General features: G+C 29.3%; 1 protein-coding gene and 1 pseudogene across 2 annotated transcripts in view; both read right to left on the reverse strand.

The window, feature by feature from the left end:
* The window catches only part of LOC112597705 (neurobeachin-like protein 1), a 109,791-nt gene that overhangs the window by 41,477 nt on the left and 56,251 nt on the right, over positions 1-12,063 (reverse strand). The gene's annotated exons all lie outside the window — the stretch shown is intronic.
* On the reverse strand, positions 7,760-9,885 carry LOC112597712 (annotated as a pseudogene).

A 12,063-nucleotide genomic window follows, 5' to 3' on the forward strand; every position in this document is an offset into this window, starting at 1 on the left:
ACATATAATTAAAATAATAAATTCTATTCATAATTTCATTATTAACAAATGTTTATGCAAAAAAATTCAAATTTTATACTTTGAGCGATGCGATAATTAACAATTTTAGTTATTTTGTTGGAATTCAAATATAAATATACTCGTAAAGTCTTGAAATCATTACGTATATTATAACACTTTCAAAATATTTAGATCAATTTTAATCTAATGCATATTTAAAGCATACTACTTATAGTAAAACAAATTATTATAATAGTAAAAAATAAATATAAATACTGGTAGAAAATCTCGGTTTAGAATCGTTTTCGTATGTAAAGTTTTATCGATTAATTGAATTGAGAATTTAATATGTCAACTATAGTGATTTACTCGACGACAATAGACGAAGAATACTCAACTCCAGCAGTAAAACAGAATGGTTACATACTCGCCAACTTTATTACTTTAATAAACTTGTTTATTTATTTTTAATTGTAAAATAAAGTTCTCATACCTAGTTTTTAAAACCTGTTAACATTTTTACGTATTTAAAGGAAAATATCACCTACAAATTACCTTAATTCATACTATTAGTTAGCAGTTTACTTTAGTTTACGATTCTACATTTCAATATGCTTAGTTTTTAATTAATTAAGATTATATATCTTTAAATTGGTGATTATATAAAAATTAAACTGGCTTTTATTTTATAATTGTTAAAAAAAAAAGAAAAGAAAAAAAAAGTAGTTATTAACATCAAAATGTCTGCACAACAATCTAGTAAAACAGGAAATACATTTAGAAAAGTAGACTATTGATTCAATTAGAATTGCATTCCTGCTAGTAATAGTGATCTCTTACTTAATTGGAAAAATAATATATTTTTACAAACTTACAATAATGAACATAATACACTGCGCTGATTAAAATTAAAATTAACTACCTATTATTAGTTTTTTTTTTAAATAATTTAAAATAAACGTTCAAACATAGTAAGTATTAGAACTGTATTACTATTAAATTTTAAAAGTAATACCAAATAAATAGTTTAATAATCATATAGGTACACAAATTTAGAAATTTTAAAGGAAACATAAAGTATTAAATTAAGAAAAAATAAGGAAATGAAAAATAATAACTTATAATAGTTATGCAAACAATTATTTTAAATAATCGCTAACAATATAATAATTAATATAATATTTATTAGATAAGTAATCAACAGACCTAACCCAGTACGAATATAGTGTGGATAATATTAATATATTTTAAAAGCTATATGTTGAAACTATGAATATTATGAGATCCTTTTTAAAACAATATATTGTAATGATTATATAACATGATAATATTGAATAATAATAAAAACTGATAATATTATTATGTTAATCAATATTGTATTGTGTTTTCCGTATAAGGATTGACTTTTCATTTGTACTTGTATATATTATTCATTACGTTGTAATACTAACGTATAGCCCATCTTTAGAAATGAGATAACCAGTATGACTGTATAGTTAGCATTGTACCTAAGTGAAGAGGTAGTAGAGGTTAACCATATATTTTTTCTATTACAGATTAGCAATTAATTAGTATATTTTGTCATTTTTACTAAACCACAGTAATAATTATAAAACATAAGATAGTATTAAGTGATGCATGATTAAATGGTCAAATGGCCAACTATTGTATTCTTCACTATGATTAAAATAAAGATTTCAACAAAATATTTAATTCTATATAATTTTGTTATATTTTAATTAAGTTTTGTTACTTCTCGTTACCCACAATTCGATTTTTTCTGTAAACATTTTCTTTATTTGAATGTCGTAATATCAAACGATAAATAGTGACGAAAGTTGTAACTTATATATAAATTAAACGCTTTATTATATCACGTTTTTAAAATAGTTCATGATAAAATAAAACGAATCATTTAAATAATAAACAAAATAGCTTTATATTAAATTTGAATAAAAATAATATTATTATTTTTATAAATTAGGTACCTTATTCTAACACAAATCACTGTAATTAAAAATGATACTGTCATAATTATTATTATAAGGTCAAATAATATAATTCATAAATCATCATAATAATTCTATACTTTTTGTATACAGAATAAGAAAAGAATACTTACTAATTAAAATTATAAACGGTTATGATTTACATATGTCTTATGTGTCCTCTATACATTTTTTTTTTTTTTTTAGTTATGACAATTGGTTTTTTAGCCGTCGATAAATTTAGTTATATAATTACATATATTTAAAAAAAAAAGCGAAATATAATGTAATATAATGAAAAATAATATACTATCAATTTATTGGAATGAAAAATTAACGTGTTCAACATAATTTGTGTCCAGAATTTTATATTGATTACCCATTTTAATTATTCCTTAATTTTTAAGTACATATACAAGTTAGAAGTATGTACCTAATTATCCTACCTACAACTAAATACAACTTAATAATTTAAAATAAAACCAAAAAATAGTATTAGATACGAGAAAAATCAATTTATTATTATCTTATATATAATATTAATTAATTACTCTTATTTTTACACCGTTATTTGACCTGAAGAATTCAAAATTGTCATTTTTATAACATTACATTATCATTGCACATTGTTTCTAAACCTTGGACTTAAATTCATAATATTGAAGTTGAATTTGAAAAATTAGACATGGACAGTTTTCTACATTATTAGTGGTTTTTTATACTATACAGTAAACTACTATAAATTACACATAAAAATCACCTTGGTGATTTATTCACAGGATTTCCAATTAAAAAAAAAAAAAAAAAAGGAAAACTCCGGAAGGAACACCGCACTGCCCGATATATTGTGTACTTGCTACAATAGTGCAAAAAATAGTGCGTCGTATATTATATTATCGTACGCGCAGAAGAACCATATCACGCTCAGTAAACTGGGTCATCGCGGGTTCTTCACTTCTTCGAAGAGGTATAATGTAATAATACGCACATATTATATACATTATACAATGCACCACGCCTCAGACTTATACCTCATCGGCCATCGTACAAGGACGCACGGCTGTAAAATTCAATTATTTCTAAGGATTCTCAACGATTTTCTATTATTAGCAGATGCGGGATTGTGGTATTTATACAACCGTACAAAAAGACGCAGACAGAACGATTTTCATTTCTAGACAAAAATAATATATGAAAATAACATAAAAAAAAAATTCTTGACATAATTGTTATTTGTGTTGTAAATAGATTCTTCAATTTGGTTTTAAGATCTCTATTCCGCGAAACTATCATTGGAGACAGACGTTTTATTTTATAGTAAATTATTTTTATTTTATTTTTTTTTTTTTTTTGTTTACTCGGTGAAGAAATATAACAAATGGTAAAATTATATTATTGAAACCATTACTCATTTATTACTTTTTAAGTGGTGTTTAATTTTTTTAATTGTATTCAATTACAGTGTACACATACCTAGGCTTTAAATATAGTTTTGTTGTACTGTACAACTGCCGGAGTTTAAATTGCCCAGAAGTTATTTATTTACAAAATCACTAGCTCTATAAAATATGATCAAAACTAGTTACTACAAACAATTATTTTTTCACGATAATTTTTTTGCTCTCATATCAATATGATGAGACCGATACTATATTTTATACATATTAATTTACTCAAAATGAAGAACAATTATAGGCATTGACTAATTAATAATCAGCGATTGGATAAACGAAAATCATGCATATTGCTTAATATTAGAAAATTATAATAAATTACCCTTCTATTTTGGAAATTCCTAAGGAGAAAAAGTGCATTAAAACAATGACTAATATTTCAGTTATAAATAATTGGTGAGAAATTCAAGTATTAATACCATAGATTTTATGAAAAATAGGAAGGTCGGTCGTACTTGAATCGTTATTTGAGATTTTTATTTTTCCTTACATATATTAAAATGTGAGAAAATCAAAACTTCTCTCCAATGTACAATCTAAATACTTTTTTCTACGGGAAACAAAGTATTAGGATAAAGTGATTTTATCACTCCTCCTGTTCGAAAAATAGACATTATAATCTAAACTTATACGTTCCTCATTTCGACCAGAATTTAAAATCAAAGAAAAAATAATAGTAGTTGTACAATAGTATAAAACAAATAATTGCTGTAACATTCTTGAACGACTATATCTAAGTGTCACACACGTGGTAGGGTGTAATGCACCGCGGTGCAACATAGTGCATATCTACTGCACAGTGCACATATACGATCTTCAATAAGAACGAAAGGTCGGTTACCGCGACACTTGGAACAGAGAGACACTAGACATATAATATGTATTATTAGTAATGATTTATCATTATCCTTGTTATTATCGTAAGCCATCGTTCCATTGTGACCAGACGTTTATTCAAAAACATTACGAAACTGCGTGTGGCATAACACGGTCGCGGTCCTTGGATGATGTTTATTTTGTCAACTAGATCGAAACGTACGTACAATGGATTTGAACGATCTGATTTTGCAATAACATAATATTATTGTTATGACACCGACCAAACGCTTCGATGTATATATTATTGACCTTTAGGTAGAGCAACACAAGATATACATAAATGCGGAGTTAAAGGAAACGTGAGACAGGTTTCTGTCATTTTCATCCTTTCGTTACACTTCTATCGCATTTAATGAACACAATGTGCGGCAAACGAAGCAGTATTATATTATGGCATGTTTACAACTATATACATTTTTTAAACCTGATGACGGTCTGACACACCCTAACCGGATCCGAATAACTATCCGCGGACAAACATATTACAATAAATCATGTATTTTGTATATATTTAATATTTTTCACCTTGTAATAACATGTAATATGTTGACACTTTGTAAGTTTAATAAATAAAAAAAATGAAAAATATTTTTCATTTTGTAAAATATATTAACTAGTCATTATTTTTTTTTTTAAATTTTTATCTAATCAAACATTTTCAGTAACAACAAAATTCGTTAAATATAATCACAAGAAAAAAAAAATCGAAGATTCTGAAATACAAAATGAATAATACATGACAATGTTACATTGTATAGTGGTTAAATAATAATTAGACATTGTAGGAATAAAAAAATAAATAAAGGTATTAAACTAAAATACGCGAAGAGGATCGATGGCATTATATTCGTTGGGGACACACAAATAAAATATTCGTCAAAACTTAAAAATATACTTTTGATCTAAATTTCGTAATACAACTATTACGAGTAAACTGTAACCATTTCAAAAGTTATACCTGGAATCAAATAAAAACGATTTCATATACATCGATTGTAGAATAAAAAAAAAAAAAACGAATTAGTAGCGCAGTCGCACAGACAATAATATCTGAAGAACCGATCCGTCTATTTAAAGTAGAGTGGGTGGTCAATAATCGAATTTTCCGAGGTACGAATGTTCGCTTGGTCGTCAAACATGAAAGTGTACGATGAATCGACGTTTAAAATTAAATTCTATACATTATGTGCGCACTCGACTATACCAAAGCAAAGTGTCTAAACACAAAATAATGACATCCCCACTGCGCATCCTAAAACGGCAAACAATAGCCAACGTTATGATAAAGGTATATTATATGTGATATACGCACAATGTTTTAATTTTGGAACAGTCATAATAATATACACGATTATGAGTTATTATGAATAACGCGGGTCTTTTTATGATGGCCAATTTATCACGGTCAAAATATGACAATTGATATAATAGATAAAAAGTTTTGATACGCATATACATACATTATTTAGGCATCTCATACATGTAAAGATATTTAATAGCAAAGACCAAAACGACTGTCCGTATGATCGATTTCGATTGATGTTTGGTTATAGAATGAAAACAATTAACCAACGCATATTAAAATAATGAATAATTAACCATTAAGAAGGTGATATGTTTAAGAAAAATAATAATTTAAAAAAACACACTAAAATCTCCACGTATATAAATATAATACGACATGCAAGGTCGTTTTATATTATACTATTATAATAAATTATAATGTTCTTATTTATACATCACGAGAATATTTGCTATTTTGTGAAAACATTATATAAATTACAATATAGAAATGATAACTGCGCCCCGAACAAGTTCTATAGTCTATACCGTAAAGGTTAACACAGACTTACTAAATATTTGTGACTATTGTATTATGATCCGGCTAGGTCATCAATAATGTCACTGTTATAATATTAAATACGAGTATACAATGTGATCTATAATATGCCTATATTTGTGATTTTTAACAATTAAGATTTAAATTAAATTTCTTATTATTAAACAGGATAAAGATCTAAAACGTTTAAGCACCTACGTATACATATTTGGATAAAAATAAATGTTTGACATTTCACATGTCATTTCCAGTACTCATCATTCGAATTTTTCCTAATCCAATTTTAATATAAACACATAATGCTTTTCAGTACGAAATCAAGTGCACAATATCATTGGCTACAATTCACAAATCACAATACTTAAAACTGGAATACTGGTTTACAAACATTTACTTTTAAAATAACATCAAATTACTCATAGATAAAAAATAAATAAAGAATAGGAAGTTATATTACGTACTTGTGTCTCTAGTCACACGACCGGAAACATGATTAGACGACTGCTCATTGGTCGTAGTTATGAATATCAGTAATACCTATGTACATATTTCAATCAAACGATATTATTGACCTAATTCACAATGTTTTAATTATCGGGCTAAAGTATAATCTAGACATTATTTTGTTAATTAAGAAACAAATTTAAAAGTACGTATACAGACACTAATAAACATTATAGTATATAGGTTGGGGTTTTTTTTTTTTAATCATAAATCATTCATTAATTAAAAAACTATATTAACGTTTTTGAAAATATTTATTTTTACATAATTGTTGCAAGTAATAAAAAAAACAAAACTAAAGTTCTAAAAAAGTTATTCAAAAGTAGTATTTTCAAAAACGATAATTGCTTAAGAAAAACAATGAGTGTTCATCATAGAAAAGTTACTCGGTATAACAAATACGACTGTGTATGAGTCACAATTTAAAATTTATAAACCTTATTTTCATTATAACGAATTATTATTGTCAAAATAACTGCACTCAGTTTTAAATCGTACACGGTTTAGAACTGTCGATGAAATTCATTTCGATCGTTCATGCCCACAATTAAATAGTGAACATGTCCAAGTATTAATTTACTATACGTATATATTTGTAGATTGCGTCACAACAATAGGTAGGTATATTGATAATGATTTAACATAGTATATGCGTTACAACACAGATTGATATGTGATAAAAAAATATATTGGTTAGCTTGAATTACGGCCAACGTTATTAAGTAATAGGTTAAGTGAAAATAAATAATATGTCGTCAACGAATAAGCATAATAATATGATTGTATTGGTAATACCAACAAAACACAGTCCGCGCGCTTTTCCAAAAGCATCGTGTTCGTGTCGGGTATTTTATAGTTTCTCACTATCGGTCACAACAACTTTTTGAATCAAATTTTCAAAACCCGCGGTTATCGCGCGGAGTTGATGATCGGTGTAGTCGAAAATCATCACACGGCATTGGTAAACCGCCCGGATAAAAAATAAATACATAATAATATAACACGTCGGGTTTTTTACGATGAGAAAAATGTACAAAACATAATACATCATATTGTTCATAATCATTGTATTTTTTTCAACGTGGTTATTACAATAATACATTATACAATGTAATAATATTATTACGAGTAGGAAACTAAAATATTATAATATTACAATAAAAAACGGAAAAAGATAAAACGAACAGAGAAAAGACGATACACGAAGGGGAGGAGCAGCGTCGCGAGCAGGTCGTCCTGGCAACTGCAGTTGCGTTGCACACACAACGACGACGACGACGACGACGACGATAATATTTAATTATAATAATAATAATAATAATAATGATGATGACGATGACGATGACGATGACGGCGATACACGCAACGTGGAAGTTACGATGGTGAAGTTTTCCAAAGCGGCTCGTCGTCGTTCACATTTTTACGCTTGACGTTTGTACGGGAACGGTACGAGACGGCGGGGCGTACGCCGGGGCGTGGACGGCGGGCGCGTAAACCGCGGCGCCGGGGCGTACACGGGCGCCGGGGCGGCGTACACGGGGCCGGGCGGCGTACACCTTGGCCGGGCCGCGTACACGGGGGCGGCGGGGGCGACGACCTTGGCGCCCTTGGTGACCTGGGCCACGAAACCGTTGACGTCGTCGGCGGTGTACGACACGGTCCTGACGGTGCCGTCGGGTTCGGCCAGGCTGTACTGTCCCTGGACCACGCCGTTGGACAGGCTCTCCTCGGCTGTCTTGTAATCGCCGGTGGCCGGGTCGGACACGCCGTACTTGTACGCGTACGACGGGTTCGGGTTGACCGGCTGGTAGACGGCCGCCGGGTAAGCGGGTAAGCACCGGGCGGCGGACCACGGCGGCGGCCGGGTAGTACTGCGCGCGGGCCGCGAACACGGCCACGCAAGCGAAGCAAACTGCTACCTGTGGTGCAAAAACGAACGAATTATTTCATTGTTTTTTTTTTTTTTTTTCAATATTTTCAATACCGTCATCGTCGATACGACGTACGGACGAGGGGGCTGAACCGCGAACTAAAGCTAAAACTTTAAAGCTCGGTTTAAAGAACATTTCGAGATTTTGAGAACATATTTTATTTCGTAGTATATACGTACGTTACGCCGCGTATTTTTAAAATTCGATACGTTTTCGGTACCAGCAACGTCATTAGCAGAGGTGTTAAATCAAATCTATACATCGATCGTTTCACGAATGATTCTGTCATGGCAAAATAACGACGACATATTATACGCGTGCGAATAACCGGCAAAACCTGCAATGAATGACTGAAGCGGTCTTGATCAAAAGTCATACGACTGTAAAATTACTCGGTCTTGTGCCTGTACTGCGACTAAAGCAATGAAAAATATACAAAGTTGCTTTTTAAATGACGTGGTTACGTCATATACTACACTCGTCCCGGTCGAAACGTATAGTATTGAACCGGAAAGTTTTGACAAAATCAAATCGATTTTATGCCTACATATTACGTATCCTAAGTTCGGTTATTACGTCCGAGTGTTTTTATGCACGCACCGTCTTACGACACAACAACAATAATAATCGGTGTTTACAGTAAAAATGACGATTAATAATGTATGAAAATATGTACTTACTTTGGAGAACATTGTTGATTTCTTTGGTTGCTCTGGACTCTGCGCAAAAACGGTGACTAGTTGCAATATAAACTGCACAAACAGATAACTAGGTCTGAACACTTATGATTAGCGACGACGGTTGACGAGTGAATATGATAGACCGCTGTCACGCGACGCTTTTATACAGAAATATTACACGCGCGCACAATATGCCCCCGATAATGGGTGATGATGTTTGCGACAGTTTTACGCGATTCTAGTAAACAAGTACGTATTTCCAGTTTACGACAGATATGAACGCCTCAGTCCATAATATGAGTTTAAACAGACCGAAATGGCCATAACCACTCTAGTATTAATGATGTTGTTTTTTCTATGATCTTATTTGAAATTTTTTTCTTTACCTCATATTGGACGAAAAGGTATACTCTTGTTGATAGTTGTACAGGTTAACGATAATTGTAAACGAAATATGATGTGTATTGGTACTGCAATGCGAGTCCACATTATTTTCGCGCACGGTCAAATTAAGCCGAATGTGTAATAAATAATACTATTTTGCGACGATACATGCACTAAGATCGTTTTTTAGGTGATCGAATGCAGATATTTCATTTTTGTAAGTATTGTACAATATTTATTTTATGTAATTGTATACTTTGATAATAATATATTGGTATTTATCATTTTTAAACTATTGGAAAAAACGACTTTACACATAGAGAAATAAAATAAATATGTATAATAATTTTTAACTTAATTTTTTTCTATTTAATTTATAATTATGTGATTGAATATACATATTTATGAGAAGTTTACGGTTTATTTAAAATGCTAGGCGTAGCGATAAGTTTTCATAAACTTTCATAAACCTATTTTATTTTTAACATAAATATATTTCATAATATTCATTAAATTGTAAGTAAATAATTTTACAAAAACCTATATAAAATTTACAATACTTATTAATGAAATTAACATATTTAATAGCTAGAAATTCTAGCTATAATTTACTTAAATTGTTTATTTCTGTTCCCGATAATTTTAAAAAGAACTGAGAATTTTTCTAGAAGTTTCAACTAGATCCAATTTTATACTAACAACCGCACTCGTCGTTGATGATTCAAGTATTATTTTTTACCATCATAAAACGTGTAAATAGACATACTAACAAATATATATAGATATACTAAAAAATTATACAATTCTAAAACTAATATATTCATAGATCCGATCCGGATCTAAAATATTGCTACAAGTTAACTTTGCTTTAATTATTTATCATACAGCTTATAAATGACATATATTTTGTGAAGAATTGTAAATTTAATTGTAAAAGGAAGTATTAAGAACAACTATTAAAATTCTAACAAAAAAAATAATAATTGTGCAATAAAAATCAAAAAGCACAATAATTGGTATAATATATAATATTTGAAATTTCATTTTACTTATATTATTGAGATACACGCATAACTCAGACATTCCATATCATAAAAATCCAATACAATAGCTACTTTCAAATGTTATAATGTAGAATATATTTTGTTGTTGAAATTTAATAAATTTTGATTCATTAGGTACCTACCTAAATTTTTCTGTAAAAACGTAATCAATAACTAAGCCAATTATTTTTATTATTATCACTTCCACATCTTGTAATTTTCAATATCATATTTTATTACATTACATACATATTCCAAAATTACCATGTAAAGACAGAAAAATCATAAAGGTTAATCTGTGTTTGACTATAATGAATAAAATCATTAATTCATTACATTGCTATTACTTATTAGTAAAATTGCATTTAAATCTTTCTTTTATTTACAGCAAACCTTGTATTTTCATAGAATGTTACAATATTTATCCATTTAAATAGCTATATAGTTTAATTTTAACCAAGAATAACATGTCAAGATAAAAAATTAGAAATACATTTGAAAATAAGGGAGAGTAACCATAATTTTAAGCATATAAATGACAAATTTCAAACCACTACGTTTAATACTTTAATAGTCACGCTTTCATCTACAATACGATCAAAACATAAATACGGTAATATGTGCTTGTATTTATCCATAGCAAAGGTATCCTAGGGCAGATTAATTATTATTAAGCAATATTATAATAAACTACATAATGCAAATGCTGCAATCTAATAAACAGAGCATAAGTACTGCTATTGTGGTCGATTAAGCTGTATAGGCGTGATTCAGTGCTGCTAAAATGCTTATCATGGTTTAATGAAATACTTTTCATTATGATAACAACTATTAAGATTTGCTAATAGCAAATAATAATATAATACATAAGTTATTGGTACACGTCCACTCTCGCGAACTCTCTAATACAGACCTTAAAGCAAATATTTCGTTGTATTATTATAAACAATGGTAGACATACCTATATATAGAGTTGTAATTGCAATTTAAACGACAAATGTATACGTTATACTGAATAATATAATATCTATACCAATAAAATAAGATGATAATATTATAAAAAACAATTACATATTTTTTAGCATGAGTTTTCAACCGATATCTAGGGGTATGAAGAAATATGTTTTTGCAGGGTGTGGTACGCGGTGTATAAACGGCAGCGGCACCGTTGAACTAGACCAACTCGTTATCATGCCACAGTGCAGGTTTCTCCCCAATTCCATTTATAGGGTCGGCATAAGTATCTTAATTAGTCGACTATAACCAAGTGATTACGTGTACACGTGGGATTTATAAAAATGCAATCAACGCGATATAATAATAATTATATGTGTTATGAGTACGTTTGAGAAAGAGAGAG

Source organism: Melanaphis sacchari, unplaced genomic scaffold, assembly GCF_002803265.2.
Source record: "Melanaphis sacchari strain LSU unplaced genomic scaffold, SCAv2.0 Contig43_pilon_pilon, whole genome shotgun sequence".
NCBI lineage: Eukaryota > Metazoa > Arthropoda > Insecta > Hemiptera > Aphididae > Melanaphis > Melanaphis sacchari.